Source organism: Podarcis filfolensis (assembly GCF_964270895.1).
Source record: "Podarcis filfolensis genome assembly, chromosome: 16".
Lineage (NCBI taxonomy): Eukaryota > Metazoa > Chordata > Lepidosauria > Squamata > Lacertidae > Podarcis > Podarcis filfolensis.
The window spans coordinates 27,441,858-27,459,277 of record NC_139620.1 but is presented as its reverse complement, the minus strand read 5'-3'; the positions used below and the strand labels follow the sequence as shown (position 1 = coordinate 27,459,277).

Genomic DNA, 17,420 nt, shown 5'->3' with positions numbered 1-17,420 from the left:
AAGACTTGGATTTCCAAATGTTTTTGCCTGATAATGGCTTACTCTTTAAATTTTAAGTATTTCAGGTATTTATTTATTTATTGAACTTATTCCACCTTTCCTGCTCTAAGGACCCCAGGGAAACAACAAGTGATGAAACAAAGCATTTTAAAAGCAATTGCTTGCTGGGTCATATAGACGTGGAACAGGGGCTGGAATCAGATGTCATTTTAGTTCTGTCCAACCCTGCTATTGAAAAAGCTTAAGGCTCAGAATGAAGAAAGCTCTGTGGTGAATATAAACTCCTTGCTCTGAAGGAGGAAACATGAGTGTTTTTGTTTCATTTTCCCATCAGACTTGATCACCGTGTAACACATTGCTGAACCAATCCCCACAGTAATAAACAGCCTCATCGTCAGCCTGGGTTTTGGTGATGGTTAAATAGCCCATATTCCCAGAGAGGGAAGCAGTGAATCGATCAGGGATCCCTGTTCCTCTGTTGCAACCATTACACTGCACATAGCGAGGGGCTTGACCAGGTCTCTGCTGATACCAGTAAATAAAGCCACGATTGCTGCTAGCGGTGCAGGAGAGTTTAGTGGTTTCTCCTGGTGACACAGACTGAGAGGGAGGTTGAGTCATCGTATCCTGTGAAATCACACCTTTGGAAGATGGAAAAATGAAAGGAAAACATTTAATCTTGCTTCTGCTTCCAGATATGAAGGAAGCACTATGATAAATTCATAGCATCTGTTTGCTGTTCTCCCAGAGTCCTGAGGAGTGTGAGTCCTCCACATCCTTACCTGAGAAGTAGCTGAAAAGTGCAAGGAAGGACAGAGTCCAGGCTTTGGTGAGCATGGTTTGACTTTCTAAAAACAAAGGGTACCTGGATGAACCTTCCCGCTTCTGTCCTAAATCTCCCCAGGAACTGGAGACAAAGGTCCTGTCATATAAAGCTATTGGTGCCCATTGGCTTTGCTAAAATGCCACTCCTCCTCTGAGGAGGTGGGACAATTTATCTCAGCCAATGAACAAAGAAGATATTTGCATGAGGAAGAGTATATAAAAAGAAGAGGGGAGGTTGTCGGCTTTGTGCTGGGATGAGAGAAATATGAAATTTGTGAAGCATTGATCACTGGAATAAGACTCTCGAGAAAGCAAATTAGGCCAGAGTGGGTGTGAGATGGAAACTTGGGAAATATCTTTTAATAATTTTAATTAAATTTTCTGTTTTACATTTTAGAATATTCATTTCTAAAAATATCAAGGACTTCTTCTCTTTCCATGACTTGTTTTGCATAACATAAAAGCCTGCATATTTTACATAAACTAAACCATTCAATATTACATTATTAGATCCGTCAAAACTTATTTACAATGTTTAATTTATCTTAATGCCGCCAACGTTTTCAAGTGTACACAATTCCTCCCCCCCCCCCCATATATTCAATAAACATTTTCCAATCTTGGGAAATAACCCATTTCTCTCTCTAAACAGTAATCCAAGGACAGACAAATCTGTCCCTGAGAACGATGGGAGAGGAAGGGAACATGTAAACAGTCCTGTCCCTCAGGATCCCTCCAGCCAGCTCCTCTTCTCTGGCCTTTTCCCCATCACCATCAAACTTATTTAAAGTCATCATAGAAGTCTCCATTGAAAGCTTCCCTCTCCTGTGCATAGGATACCATCCCAGCATCTGAGTCTGCTGTCTAGCTCAGGATCAGGGGGAAATTTCTACAGCTACATTCCACCAGGAGGAAGTTTTCAGGGGCTGCATGTGTGTGGGGGAGTGTTTCTGGAAAGAAACGTAGATGGACTAGTGAGTCTGACCCTTATCTTTGCCAGTGGTGTCACAACAGGGGGGCATGGGGGGCAGTACGCCCTGGGTTCCATGTCTGAGGGGTTGACAAGAAATCACCCTGCAGGGTCTCGTGGCAGCGCAAGTAGCCATTGCTCTACCGCAGCCGCATGTGGAGGATTCTCTGTTCACAGCTGCAGCCGCGAGCGGAGGATCCCAGTGCCGGCGGCAAACCGCTAAGTACAGTGCATGTGCGGCGTCGCACGCATGCGCTGTACGTAGAGACGCCAAACAAGCACTGTATAGCAGTTTGCTGCCGGCGCCACTCCAGTGCTGTATGGACAGTGCCGGGATCGTCTGCTCGCGGCTGCAGCTGCGAACAGAGGATCCTCCATTCGTGGGTGCGGTGGCGATGGAGGGATCCTGGCCCTACATAGCGACACCTGCCCCGGGTGTCACGACGCCTTCCTTCGCCCCTGATTTAAATCCCAGACTGTCCCAGGAAAATAGGGGCACCTGGAGGGTCTGTCATCTCTACTATTCAAAGAGTCCCATGTAAAGATCAAATGAAGCTCTGTAGCAAATCTGAACTCCTAGCTTGAAGGAGGAAGAGAGAAGGTTTTTGTCTCAGTTCCCCATTAGATTTGAGCACTGTGGAACGCATTAATACTGCTATACCATGTGCCACAATAATAAGCAGCCTCATCTTCAGCCTGAGTGCTGGTGATGGTTAAATAGCCAACATTTCCAGAGAGGGAAGCGGTGAATCGATCCGGGATGCCCTCACCTCGGTTTTGGCCATTTTGGTGCACATAGCGAGGGCCCAGACCAGGTCTCTGTTGATACCAAGCAATGTAGCTCACTTTACCATTGGGGGTGCAGGAAAGCTTAATGGTTTGTCCAACGGATACAGACTCAGAGGCTGCTTGAGTCATAGGAGACTGTGAAATGACACCTGTGCAAAAAAGAAATTAAAATCATTGTCTTGATTCAATTAGGGTGCTTAAATATATCAAGCAGGCACTAAGATCTAAGTGCAATAGAAATAGTTTTGTTGTTGGGAATTACATCTATGGGAAGAGAGTCCTCTACATCCTTACCAGAGAAGTAGCTGAGAAATGCAATGAAGGACAGAAACCAGGCCATGGTGAGCTATCTAGAGCAGACTGACTTTCTCAAAGAAACAGAGAACTAGCAGGGACCATACTGCTCCTTTCTTATATCCTCCAGGACCCCAAAGATGAAAGGTATGTCGCTTAAAGCCTATTGGCTTTGCTAGAAATGCCCCTGTGGAGGCGGGACATTCCAAGTCAGCCAATGAACAGAGAAGACAGTTCACATTTGCGTAAGAAAGAGTATTTGAAAGAGGAGACACTCCTGGCTTTGTCCTGGGATGACAGAAATATGAACTTTCATTTATTTTTTTAAATAAATGTTTATTAAGATTTTACAAAACATAAACATGACAAACATCAAACAAACAAATATATCAAAACCAAAAAAAGAAAATAAACACATAGTAAGAAAAAAGGAGAGAGAGAAAAAATCCACTTTTAAATTTCATAGTTCCATATCCCTCTTTCCTGATCTCCTCACATCTCCCTTTTTTGTGTTCCTCTTTATTCCATCAAGTTCAGCAAATTCTGATCCTCTTTCAAACTTCATTTATAATTATATATTCCAACTTATTATGTCTCTAATTTCCCTTTCTAATTCTTTTTACATACCTCTTTTAACCATGTCACAAATGCCATATTACCTTTACATCCCACATCATTTTAACATTCAAACATTTTACAATATTTCTGCAGATAATCTTTGAACTTTTTCCAATCCTCTTCCATCGACTCTTCTCCCAGGTCTCGGATTCTGCCGGTCATTTCTGCCATCTCCATATAGTCTATCACTTGCATCTGCCATTCTTCCACGGTGGGCAAATCTTGTGTCTTCCAATATTTGGCGAGAAGTATTCTTGCTGCTGGTGTTGCATACATAAAAAATGTTCTGTCTTTCTTTGGCACCAATTGGCCGACTATGCCCAAAAGAAAGGCCTCTGGTTTCTTAGGAAAGGTAAATTTAAATACCTTATTCAGTTCATTATAAATCATTTCCCAGTAAGCCTTAACCTTTGGGCACGTCCACCAAAGATGAAAGAATGTTCCCTCAGCTTCTTTACATTTCCAACACTTGTTATCAGGCAGGTGGTAAATTTTTGCAAGCTTAACTGGGGTCATGTACCACCTGTAAATCATTTTCATAATATTCTCCTTTAAGGCATTACATGCCGTAAACTTCATACCGGTGGTCCACAACTGCTCCCAGTCAGCAAACATAATGTTATGACCTATGTCCTGCGTCCATTTGATCATAGCTGATTTGACCGTTTCATCCTGTGTATTCCATTTTAACAGCAAGTTATACATTCTTGACAAAATCTTAGTTTTCGATTCTAACAATTCTATTTCCAATTTCGATTTTTCCACCTGGAAACCAATTTTTTTATCCAAATTGTAGGCCTCTCTTATTTGATAATAATGAAGCCAATCTCGCACTTTATCTTTTAGTTTCTCAAAACTCTGCAGCTTCAATTTGTCACCTTCTTGCTCCAGAATTTCCCAATATTTTGGCCATTTGGCCTCCATATTGAGCTTTTTCTGAGCCTTAGCTTCCATTGGCGACAGCCACCTTGGGGTTTTATTTTCCAATAAGTCTTTGTATCTTATCCAGACATTAAACAATGCTTTCCTGACAATATGGTTTTTGAATGCTTTATGTGCTTTAACCTTGTCGTACCACAAATATGCATGCCACCCAAAAACATTGTTAAAACCTTCTAAATCCAAAATGTCTGTGTTCTCAAGAAGCAGCCAGTCTTTCAACCAGCAGAAAGCTGCTGATTCATAATACAGTTTAAGGTCTGGCAGGGCAAAACCACCTCTTTCCTTTGCGTCAGTTAATATTTTAAACTTTATTCTGGGTTTCTTGCCCTGCCAGACAAATCTAGAAATGTCTCTCTGCCACTTCTTGAAACAGTCCATCTTGTCCAAAATTTGCAATGATTGAAACAAAAATAACATTTTTGGCAATACATTCATCTTTATAGCTGCAATTCGACCCAACAAGGAAAGCTTCAATTTGGACCAAATTTCTAAATCTTTTTTAACTTCTAACCAACATTTCTCATAGTTGTCTTTAAATAAATTCAAATTTTTCGCAGTCATATTAATCCCTAGGTATTTCACTTTCTTAACCACAATTAGACCTGTTTCATTCTGAAACCTTTCTTTTTCCATTGATGTTAAATTCTTCTCTAATACTTTAGTTTTTAACTTATTTAATCTAAATCCTGCCACATGACCAAATTCTTGAATCAATTCTAAAACTCTTTTCGTACTAGATTCTGGCTCCTGTAATGTCAAAACCAGGTCATCTGCAAAAGCTTTCAATTTATATTGTTTAGCTCCGACCTGAATTCCTTTAATAAACCGATCCCTTCTAATCATGCTCAACAGCACCTCCAGGACCGAAATAAATAATAATGGAGAGATAGGGCAGCCCTGACGTGTTCCTTTTTCTATCTTAAATTCTTCTGTCACCACATTGTTTACTCAGAAATATGAACTTTCAGTGGCAATGTTTGCAGCAATAGGAATAGGGAGTGAACAAATGGGGGAAACTTGAGAAACCACTGTTTTCCTCTTAACAGAAGACTGAGGAATTTGCCCTGGCGGATGAGGGGCCAGGAGGGAGAAAACTTAACAGGTCTTGATCTGGATAATCCTTCCAACCAGCTCTGGCCTTTCTCCAACCCCACCAAACTTATTGAGGCCTTAGTGGTCTCTGTTGAAGGCCTCCCTCACCTGTCTCAGAATCTGACTCTATCCTCTAGCTCAAGAGTGGGGGACAATTCCCAGGGCTGCATTCGCTCACTAGGAACATTTCAGTAGCTACTTTTTCAGAAGTGCTTGGTGGAGCCAGAAGCATAAGTAGATGGAATAGTAAATTTGAACCAGGCTTTGGTAGAATTGGATGCATTCCCGCCATGCAAAACATAAAGGTTTCAACACACTCCCATATTCCAATCAGTAAGAGGTATTATCACAGGCTCACAGCTCAAGGACACATTTCAGCCTGGTAAAAACATTTCAGGTCAAGGAGCAGACATGGCGTGGTCTGTGTCCTGGAGAGATATGTGGCCCTGCAAGAATTCTGAGGGCCTGATAAGAGAGGACTGGAGGGTCATATTTGACCACTTCCAACCTTTCTCCACCCACCCTCTAGAATGTAGATGATAGGTGTTTTTGAAACTACATCTTCCAGGATTCCATGTGCCTAGGGAGGCATTCAGGGCAAATAAGTGAAGTAAGGTAAGGACCCCTGGACAGTTAAGTCCAGTCAAAGGCCACTTTCTGAGCTCTTCTCAATTTTGGGGAGAGCGGTGGAGGAAGGCTGTCCAGAGACTGTGACTCTCTTAACCCTCTTGCTTCCAGTGTTTCTTCTCCTAGCTGTTCACCATCCAGTGTTTCCCAGCTTCTGCCTTCTGAACTATGACCCTCTGCAAACCACTGTTCCAAATCTATACTGTCCTCAAGCTCCTGGGAAGATTCAGGATCTGGAGCAGGAGCAGGGGAGGGCGAGGCACCCACCATCCCTCCTCAGTGCAGCCCTGTCCCTGACACAGGTTGAGTCATTGCATGTTGAGAAATGGCACCTTCGGGGAGGAAATGAAAAGAAGAAGAGCTATATTCATTGATTATGCTAACAAATAGCCTCAAAGCGCAATGATACATGCAGAATATAATGGGTGTTGTGGACCCAGAAACCTGAAGAGTCACCTGCATCTTTACCTGAGATGCAGCTGAGAAGTGCAAGGAAACCCATAGCTTAGGCCCTTTCTAGAGGAGCCTGCCTTTCTCAAAGGAACAGATAAGGTGCAAGGATCTTCTGGATTTTTTTCTGAAATGCCACCAGGAACTGCAGGTGCCATTACTGTCTTGGAAAGCTACTGGTGCCCATTGGCTTTGCTAGAAATGCCACTCCTCCTCTGACCTTCTAGCCCACCCAATGAGCAGAGAAGATATTGAAATGAGTGGGGGTATTTAAAAAGAAGAGGGGGGAAGGATCTTGGTGTAGTTCTGAGATGATACTAAAATGGTATAAATAGAGTTGAGAGGGAACTAAGGCAGGATCTGGAAAACCGGGAAGAACCTGTTTTCCTGTGAACAGTAATCCAAACACCAAAGACTTGGTAAGGCAGCAGGGGAGCTCCTGGGGCCCAGAGCAGAGGGGGAAAACACTCCTCCACCCCAAACATCAGAATGCCAACCAAACTCTGAGCAGGACTGAAGAGGAAGCACTACAGATGGAGCCATGCATTGTGGAGATTCTTCTGCTTCATTTCACATCACAGGTGTGGGGGTTGCTCTCAGATCCTCATTTTGCCCAGTTTGTGAGAAGTGGACCAACATCTCCCCCTGAAGTTAAAATCAGGGATAGCAGGTGTCATATAAGCTGCCAACAACATGAGCCCAGGATATGAGAGAGCCAGAAGTCAAGTGCTTCAACGCATTAGGGACATAGAGCTGCAATGTCATATGGGCAAAATGGATAAACATGCCACAATTAGAGACTTTGGGAGAGGGTTCTCACCCGCAAATTATCTGGCTGATTTACAAATACCTAAGTACAGACACTCCTTTACCCTGGCCAGATTTAACGTTCTACCCTCTGCCCTGCTGCTAGGCAGATATGAGGGCAAACCATATGAGTCACGTGTTTGCCCATGTGGCTCATCGGAAGTGGAAACAAGTCTGCATGTATTGCTGCACTGTAGTTACTACGAGGATCTACGCCTGACCTTTATTGCCCCAGTTCTACAAAAGCTTAAAAATGAACCAGAACTCCAACGTATGAGAGCCTTGGTAGAAGATAAGGTTCCTGAAATTACAATCAATGTTGCCAAATTCTGTGTAGCCGCTATTAGGCGCAGGAAACAAGAGCTTTCCAATGCCAATATGCAGGCGAAGGCAAATACTTAATTTTATTTATGCTGTCTAATTTTAAATTGCTGTTATGGCCTAATCTGTATTGAAATTGTCCTTTGTTTTTTCCGGTGTTATGCTTTGCTGACTAGCTGTACGAGTTAATCTGGTCTGTGACCGTTTAATAAAATTTGATTTGATGAGCCCTAATGGGGTATTATGTGAAAACTCATTTTCATTCTTAGTGCTTCAGCACTACATACTTCTTCACACATTTAAGTAAGACCCTGATTTTCCACAGCATGGCTGCCTGATATGGCCAAAATCTTCCTCTTATCTTTTAGTAATAGTGATTCTACTGTGTCTGGTCAGTGCAAGTTGATAAAATAAGGCCCTGCTGGCTTTGTCCAGCAATGTTGTGGTCATCTCTAACACATGCCAACATTTTCAACCACTTGAATGTGAGTTCTTGCCGGGGTGATTTGTTCTGCAGGCACCTTTCTTTAATCCACTTGCCATGAGATTTGGCAACCTGCAGTGTGTACCAAGGTCACTGGGTGATCCTAATATGGAGAAGAAGATTCAGTCAGGTGCCATTTTAGTTCTATCTGGCTCTATCCTTGAAAGAGCTTCAGGCATAAATTTAGCTCCGTACCAAATCTGAACGCCCTGCTCAGGAGGAAGAGTGAAGGTTTTTGTCTCAGTTCCCCATTAGACTTTATCACTGTGCAACTCATTGCCAAACCAAGACCCACAGTAAAAGCCAGCCTCATCTTCAGCCTGCATGTTGGTGATGGTTAAATAGCCCATATTCCCAGAGAGGGAAGCAGTGAATCGATCAGGGATCCCTTCTCCCCTGCTGCCACCATTGCGATGCACATAGCGAGGGGCTTGTCCAGGTCTCTGTTGATACCAGCAAATATAGCTACGACTACTGCTGGCTGTGCAGGAGAGTTTAATAGTTTCTCCTGGTGACACAGACTGAGAGGGAGGTTGAGTCAATGTATTCTGTGAAATGACACCTTTGGAAGATGGAAAAAGGAAAGGAAAACAATTAACCTTGTTTGTGCTTCCAAATCTCTAACGGGTCCTATGATTAATGCACAGTATTGATTTGTTGTTGAGCCAGAATCCGAGGGAAAGGGAGTCTTCCACACTCTTACCTGAGAAGTAGCTGAGAAGTGCAAGGAAGCAGAGAGTCCAAGCCATGGCGAGCTCTCTAGAGGCTTCTGACTTTGTCAAAGAAACAGACCACTGACAGCAGGCTTCCTGCTTCTCTCTTAGGTCCCCAAGAAACTGCAGATTGAGGGTCTGTCATATAAAGTTATTGATGCCCATTGGGTTTCCTAGAAATGCCTCACCTCCTCTGAGGAGGCAGGATATTCCAGGCCAGCCAATTACCAAAGAAGACATTTGCATGAGGGAGGGGATTTAAAAAGAAGAGGGGAGGCTCCCAGCTTTGTCCAGGGATGACAGAAATGTGCAGCCAGAGTGCATTTAATCTTTGCATTTCTGAAAGATTGGGCACATTTGGTTCCCTAGAACAAAGAAAATTGAAGGTTGCAAAAGTCCAGGAAAAATATTATAACTTTGACACAGTCTGGGGCAACTTTATAGATCATACAAATGATGAACGGTGCCTATTGTCAACAACACAGTTTGGAGTGCATGAAGCGCATATTTTAATTAGTATTTGTTCCTTTTTTCCTCCTGTCTTGTGTATACAAAGTACTGCAGACCAGTACTGTTGCTAACATGTATCTTTATTATGATGACTATTTGCGTTTTCAAAAACAGGAACAGAAAGCATATTTAACCCCCTCCCCTCCCCTCCCCCTGTCCCACTTACAACTTCATACATTGTGTATACATATTTTCCAAGTTATTACATCTTAACTTTTTTGCTTATTTTCTTAGCTGTAAGTGTTTACTCAAACCAGCACTTCTAATATTAATATAAATAACAGCAGGGACGTTGGGCAACCTCAGCCCTTTATATATCATACATAAAATGTATCTTTTCATTTGTGGACAACAGACCAAGCGATGGAAGTTACCGTGTATCGTTCTGTTTTTGTTAAGATTTTGATGGTTTTAGCATATGCACTGTGGCAAGGGTCTGTGTTGTCTTCGGAGATGTCTCTGACTACAAGTGCGCTGGCTTGCCCCTGCGATTGAGGGGGCCGTGGCCATACGACATGCACACAACATGCATGCATGCCATGTGACATTCTGACATCATGCATGCACACTGCAGAATGCCTTTCCCCATGTATGCCCACTCAACCCTGCAAAATCGGCACTGTTACAGCTGCCACCTAATGCATTTGCCACTTATGCATTTGAAAAAAAATATTTTTTTCATGTGGCAGCACCAAAACTTTGGAACTCCCTGCCTATTGACACCAGCAGTGCCTTCATTGCACTGTTTTTGGTACCTGTTGAAAATATTTTTGTTTAGGCGAGCCTTTCTGGGTGGAATGCTGACATGGGTTTTAATCTCTTTGTAGCTTATTGTTGATTTCAATTGTTTCTGAAAGTTTTGAATAGGAGTTCAAAACAGTTCGTTGCAGATAGTTTCATTGATTTATTGTTTCGTGAACCACTTTGAGGCTTCATTATAATCAAGAGGTGTATATAAATCTTGTGAAATAAAATTTAAAAAAACAGAGCAGTTCATGAAAACTGACTGTTCTATCTCTACTGTTGGAAGATGTAGGCTTCCAAATAAAAATGGCGGGGAGAGTGCTGTTGCAGTCAGGTCCATAATAATCTGGCTGGTTCATGTGAGAAAAGCATACTGGACTAGGGGCTTATCCACACTTGTCCTGTGTCTAAAAAGCAGAGGTCCATGGGGGATATATCCAGCCTCATATAACTCTACTTAATGCATAATACCAGTAGCAGTAAAGCTCTGCTGGATGAAATTTTCATAGCCTCTGGTCTAATTTTTGGGGAACCCTGCAATGTGTTTAAGTTTTTACTCTGCTAACTATACAGGAATCTGCTCTGGATCAATACTGAGTAGAATTCCATGACATATCTCTAGTGATTCTAAGCTGCCAGGTGTGAAGGAGGAAGGTGGAAGGTTTTTGTCTCAGTTCCCCATAAGACTTGATCACTGTGCCACAAGCGATAGCTGTTAAACCAAGCCCCACAGTAATAGACAACCTCATCTTCAGCCTTGAGGTTAGTGATGGTTAAATAGCCAGTATTCCCAGAGACAGAAGCGGTGAATCGATCAGGGATCCCTTCTCCCCTGCTGCCACCATTATAATGCACAAAGCGAGGGGCCTGTCCAGCTTTCTGTTGATACCAGTAAATATAGCTGTCGCTGCGATCACCGCTGGACGTACAGGAGAGTTTAGCCGTTTGCCCCAGGGACACAGTTTCAGAGGCAGGCTGAGTCAGAGTACGCTGTGAAATCACACCTTTGCAAAAAGAAAAAGAAAGAAAGAAAATATATTCATTCACAGGATTTTCTCACAAACATCCTAAAAGCGGTATGATAAAGGCATACTACAGTTGGTGCTAATTTGCCCAGAAGCCTATGGAAAGGGAATCTTCCACATCCTTACCTGAGAAATAGCCAAGAAGTGCAAGGAAAGACAGAGCCCAGGCCATGTTAAGCTCTCTAAATGACTTGGGCTTTCTCAACAAAAAGGTTAAGCAGCAGGGACCTTCCTGTTTCCTTCTATACCCCGCAGGAACTGAAGAGGAAGGAGCTGTCCTATAAAGATGTTGACCCTCGCTGGCTTTGCCAGAAATGCCTCTTCTCTTCTGAGAAGGCGGGACATTTTAGCTCAGCCAGTGAGCAGAGGATATATTTGCATAAAGGAGAGTTTTAAAAGAAGAAGACGGAAGGGTCCTAGCTTTGCCCTGGAAAGGGAGTAATATATAGTTTATGAATAAGAATAGGAAAAGAGGAAATGTGAATGTGTGGGTGTAACTGTGGGAACTGTCTACTTTCCTGTTAATAGTTGCTCTCTCCCAGCGCCGCAACCTCATAGTTGCCTTTGACTGGACTTAACCGTCCAGGGGTCCTTTACCTTTTACCTTTGCGTGTCGAGGTCCTCCAATCCACCCCCAAATGATTCACATTTCACACATAATTTTTGTTTAAGGTTTTTGGCATAATTTTGGCCACAACTTTATTAAAATACATAACTGTGAGTGGTTGCTTAGGCATTGGTTATGAATATCTGTCCCCACGCCTAGGGACAGAACTGACTTCTGGATTCCAGCGAAAGCCAGTAAGGGAAAACAATATTGGGGAGAGAATGAAGCCGGGCACTAGACCCTCACCCCCCCCCTCATGCTCCCTGGGGCTTGCACGGCCCTAAACCCCCTTCAGGAGTACGGACAAAAGAATGGCAAGCCCCTGGATTCCTTTAACGGAATTCCCTTTCTGCAGCAGCATTGGAGGGGCAGGCACCGCCAACCCTTACCCCTCCACCAACCAATTTTTTAACCAATGCCTAACCGCATCCTTACAAGTTGTGATGATTTGCTACGCAGTAGGCAAAAACCAAATGGCACCAGCCAATCAGCCAGATGGACAAAATTCCTACCAGGCCCCTGCCCCAAAAGCAGGCGACCCCATGACAGGCATAGCAAGGTCAACCAAGATTCCTAAAATTAGGGAGGGTGGGCGGGTGATCCGATGCACACAGCAAAAGTGCCTAGTCAGAGCTGCGTGACTTCATTTTATAACCTTTGGTCCAACCCCCTAAATGGCAACACAAAAATTTGCCCAACAACCCAACCACCCAATCACTGTGGATGGAAATCCAAACTAACCCACCCAGCAACAGAGGGGTGGCCTTACAGACCCCACCGCAACACGTGCTCTTTATTAATGAGAACTCGCTTTAGTAATCCAAATGCTAAAGAGTCCATTGGAGGGGGCTGGGGCTGAGAGCTGCAGGTAAAGGTAGTTGTTTTTTCTGCGTTCCATGCTAGAGAAGGACACATTTTTCATCTCAGATAAAAGTAAGCTTGCTTTGTGACAGCCATTGTAGTGAGCTCAACAGAAAACCAATCAAACAAGTTGAACAAACAGAGTGTCAATAAATGGAAACCCAGGTGAGAGAAACGGTCAAAACTTCAAAAAATAGAACGAATGGGGAAATGAAATGAATCTGTCTGCACACATCTCCCAGTAAACTGAACAGGAAGCGCCAGAAATGGAGCCATGAATGGGAGTCTTCTGCTTCACTTCACATCACAGGTGCCGGGGCACAGGCCATCTCTCAAATCCTCTAACGTACCAAATGTGGGAGAAGTTGAGCAACACAGCCCCCTAAGGGTGAACTCTAAAATAGCTGGTATTGTGCATGGAAATGTTGTTCACCTTCCCGCTGCAGCAGTACCTAAACCACTGAGCCTCTTGGGCTTGCCGATCAGAAAGTCGGTGGTTTGAATCCCCATGATGGAGTGAGTTCCTGTTGCTCTGTCCCAGCTTCTGCCAACATAGCAGTTTGAAATTGAGCAAGTAGATAAGTTATGTACAGCAGCATGAACACTCATGGTGTGTAAAAGGAGACCTAATGCTCTTTATCACTGCTCCAGCATTAATCTTGGACCTCAGCCCAAGAAGCATCTCCACCTCCATCGTTCAGCTGTGACACTGAGGTCCAGCTCTGAGGGCCTTCTGGTGGTTCCCTCACTGCAAGAAGTGAAGTTACAGGGAACCAGACAGAGGGCCTTTTTGGTAATGGCACCCTCCCTGTGGAACGGCCTCCCATCAGATGTCGAGGAAATAAACAACTATCTGACTTTTAGAAGACATCTGAAGGCAGCCCTGTTTAGGAAAGTTTTTAATGTTTGGTGTGTTATTGTGTTTTTAATGTTCTTTTGGAAGTTGCCCAGAGTGACCGGGGTGGTCCGATCAGATGGGCGGGGTATAAATAAATTGTTGTTGTTGTTGTTATATTTGAGTGAGAATAGGCTTTTCCAGAACACCGTTGTCTGACATGGAATATTTAAGTTGTTGTTCACAATCAGTTTCCCTTCCCAGAACTGCCCTTTGGAACATCGTCCCCCAGGAACAACTGTTTAACACCACCTGCAGCTTCCAGACTAGTCACAAGGGTAGTCTCACATAGAGAGCATTTCAGTAATACAGCCTTACATTTAAGAGTACTGTACTATTACTTTGTCTGCTCAGTGGTGTCTTCAGAGCTGTGAAGGAGGAAGAGTAAAGGTTTTTTTGTCTCAGTTCCCCATAAGATTTGATCACTGTGCAACACGTTATAGCTGTTAAACCAAGCTGCACAGTAATAGACAGCTTCATCTTCAGCCTGGATGTTGGTGATGGTTAAATAGCCATTGGTTCCAGTGGCAGAAGCAGTGAATCGATCAGGGATCCCTTCTCCCCTGCTGCCACCATTAACATGCGCAAAGCGAGGGGCCTGCCTAGGTTTCTGTTGATACCAGAAAATATAGGTGCCACTGTGACTATCGCTGGCTGTGCAAGAGAGTTTAGCCATCTGTCCTGGGGACACAGACTCAGAGGCAAGTTGAGTCATTGTATGTTGACAAAGGACACCTTTTGCACAAAGAAAAAGAAGAAGACATCAATTCACTTATTTTGCTCACAAATATAATAAAAGCACTGTGTGGTGGGTGTCGTTTGCCCAGAAACTTATGTAAGGGGAGTCCTTCACATCCTTACCTGACAAATAGGTGAGAAGTGCAAAGAAGGACAGAGGCCAGGCCATGGTAAGCTCTCAGAAGGCCTTGGGATTCCTCAAATAAACAGTGAACTGTCAGGAACCTTCCTTCTGCTATTTTAGATTCCCTCAGGAACTGAAGAGGAAAGGTCTTGCATATATAGCAACAGACGCCTATTGACGCATTGACTTTGCAAGAAATGCCACACCTCCTCTGAGGAGGCGTGACATTCTAGACCAGCCAATGAAGACAAGATATTTGCATGAGGGAGAGTTCTGGATAGGGCTAGAACTCTGCAATATTCTGCCAATAATAATAATACAGTGGTACCTCGGGTTAAGAACTTAATTCATTCGGGCGGTCTGTTCTTAACCTGAAACTGTTCTTAACGTGAAGCACCACTTTAGCTAATGGGGCCTCCCGCTGCTGCCGTGCCACCGCTGCGCTATTTCTGTTCTCATCCTGAAGCAAAGTTCTTAACCCGAGGTACTATTTCTGGGTTAGCGGAGTCTGTAACCTGAAGCGTATGTAACTCGAGGTACCACTGTGGGCGGCTTCCAACAAAATATTAAAATACAATAGTCTATTAAACATTAAAAGCTTCCCTAAACAAGACTGCCTTCAGATGTCTTCTAAAGGTTGTGTAGTTACTGATCTCCTTGGCTCAGGGATTGCATAACAGCATACCCACCAACATTCCTTTGATTAAAACAGGGACGTCCTAAGGAAAAGCAGGACATTCTGGGATCAAATCAGAAACCAAGAAAGCTTCTATAAATCCAGGACTGCCCCTGGAAAATAGGGACACTTGGAGGGTCTGATGTTCTACCTCCAAAGTTGAAAGAAATTTGTCTCCAAATAAAAGTTTCCTCTGAACAAATGCTGTCTGGTCTGGAATTGCAAGAGGGGAGAGTTACTGTCCACTCAGGTCCTGCTTGCAGGCTTCTAGTACTTATATAAATTCAATTATGTTATATAAATTATTGAATTTATATAACAACCACCGTCTGGCCAGTTCCTGTGAAAACGAGATAGTGAACTAGAGGGGACTTTCACCTGATCCAGTAAGACTTTTCTTGTGGTCCTATTGGCTTGTGGCCTTCCATTTTTTTCTTTTCTTTTTTCTTTGGGTGGAAGGGCAGAATGGAAATTAAATATGTAAAGTGCTAGTAGGGTGTGCTGATTTGTGCATGGAAGATGGGGCTGACCTCAATGTAAAGAACTGATGGGAGCCAGTGCAATTTCTGTTTCCTTCACCTATGTCCTTCCCCAAAAAACAAAAACCAACTTCAGGAACAGATCACATTAATATATATTCTCAACTCCCTTCTATGACAGAGGAAGATGGAAGGTTTTTGTCTCAGTTCCTCATCAGACTTGATCACCGTGCAACAAGCTATAGCCGTTAAACCAAGCCCCACAGTAATAGACAGCCTCATCTTCAGGCTGGATGCCAGTGATGGTTAAAAAGCCAGTGTTTCCAGAGAAGGAAGCAGTGAATCGATCCGGGATGCCTTCCCCCCTGTTGCTGCCGACGTACTGCACATAGCGAGGGGCCTGTCCAGGTCTCTGCTGAAAAAAGGCAACATAGCTGCTGCTGCGACCATCACTGGACGTACAGGAGAGTTTAGCCGTTTGCCCCACGGACACAGTTTCAGAGGCAGGCTGAGTCAGAGTACTCTGTGAAACGCCACCTTTGTGGAAAAGAAAAAATAATAAAATGACCTCGATTCATTCCTTCTGCTCCTAAATATCAGGCGGGCACTGTGATAAAAACACAACATAAATAGTTCTGCAATGGGCTAGAGCCCAGTGGAAAGGGAGTCCTTTACATTCTTACCCGAAAAATAGCTGAGAAGCGCAAGGAAGGATAGAGCCCAGGCCATGATGAGCTCTCTAGAGGAACTGGAATCTCTCGAGAAACAGATAACTGGCAGGGGTCACCCTGCTTCTCTTTTAAATCGCCTCAGAACTGCAGGTGTTGTTTCTGTCATATAAAAGGATCGGCAGCCATTGGCTTTGCTAGAAATGCCAATCTTCCTCTGAGGAGGTGGGGCATTCTAGCTCTGTCAATAAAGAGAGATGGCGTTTGCATGAAAGAGGTTATTTTTCAAAGAAGCAGGAAGGCTCCTGGCTTTTCCTGGTGTGGGAGCAATATGTGGCTTCTATAGCATCACACAGAACTAAGAGTAGAGGTGGAACAAATAAGGTGTTTGTGTGTAAATCTGAAGAACAGCTATTTTCCTGTTAAAGGGACCCTGACCATTAGGTCCAGTTGTGGCCGACTCTGGGGTTGTGGCGCTCATCTCGCTTTATTGGCCGAGGGAGCCGGCGTACAGCTTCTGGGTCATGTGGCCAGCAGGACTAAGCCGCTTCTGGTGAACCAGAGCAGCACACGGAAATGCCGTTTACCTTCCCGCCGGAGCGGTGGGGATTCGAACCGCCGACCTTCTGATCAGCAAGTCCTAGGCTCTGTTAGGGAGTATGTCTTAAGTCCCGTCCCCCCCGCCGAAATTTAACTTTATTTTCAATTAAATATATATCCCACTTTTCCTCCTAAAAGATGTAAGTAATCTGGTGTCTGCAATGTACCATATTTTTTGCTCTATAAGACGCACCAGACCACAAGACGCACCTAGTTTTTGGAGGAGGAAAATAAGAAAAAAAAAATTCTGAATCTCAGTAGCCAGAACAGCAAGAGGGATCGCTGAGCAGTGAAAGCAGCAATCCCTCTTGCTGTTCTGGCTTCTGGGATAGCTGCGCAGCGTGCATTCACTCCATAAGATGCACACACATTTCCCCTTACTTTTTAGGAGGGAAAAAGTGAGTCTTATAGAGCAAAAAATACGGTAATTAAGAGACAAAAGAGGCATGCTTGCATGTTGTATGGAAACACAGAAGTACCCTTCTCATCTTTCCACGTGTAAAAGGACAAGTCACCCCATATAGACCTCGTCACTATCACGCCCCGGAAGAATGGATGTCA

At 43.8% G+C, this 17,420-nt stretch overlaps 2 gene segments (V, D, J or C); both read right to left on the bottom strand.

The window, feature by feature from the left end:
- Positions 1 to 8,470: 8,470 nt before the first annotated feature.
- Positions 8,471 to 8,968, bottom strand: LOC310750940 (immunoglobulin lambda variable 2-8-like). The segment is given in 2 exons: positions 8,923 to 8,968; positions 8,471 to 8,781 (listed from the first exon to the last, which is right to left on the bottom strand).
- A 1,845-nt stretch (positions 8,969 to 10,813) lies between these two features.
- On the bottom strand, positions 10,814 to 11,383 carry LOC310750939 (immunoglobulin lambda variable 3-9-like). The segment is given in 2 exons: positions 11,338 to 11,383; positions 10,814 to 11,190 (listed from the first exon to the last, which is right to left on the bottom strand).
- Between the last annotated feature and the right edge of the window lie 6,037 nt (positions 11,384 to 17,420).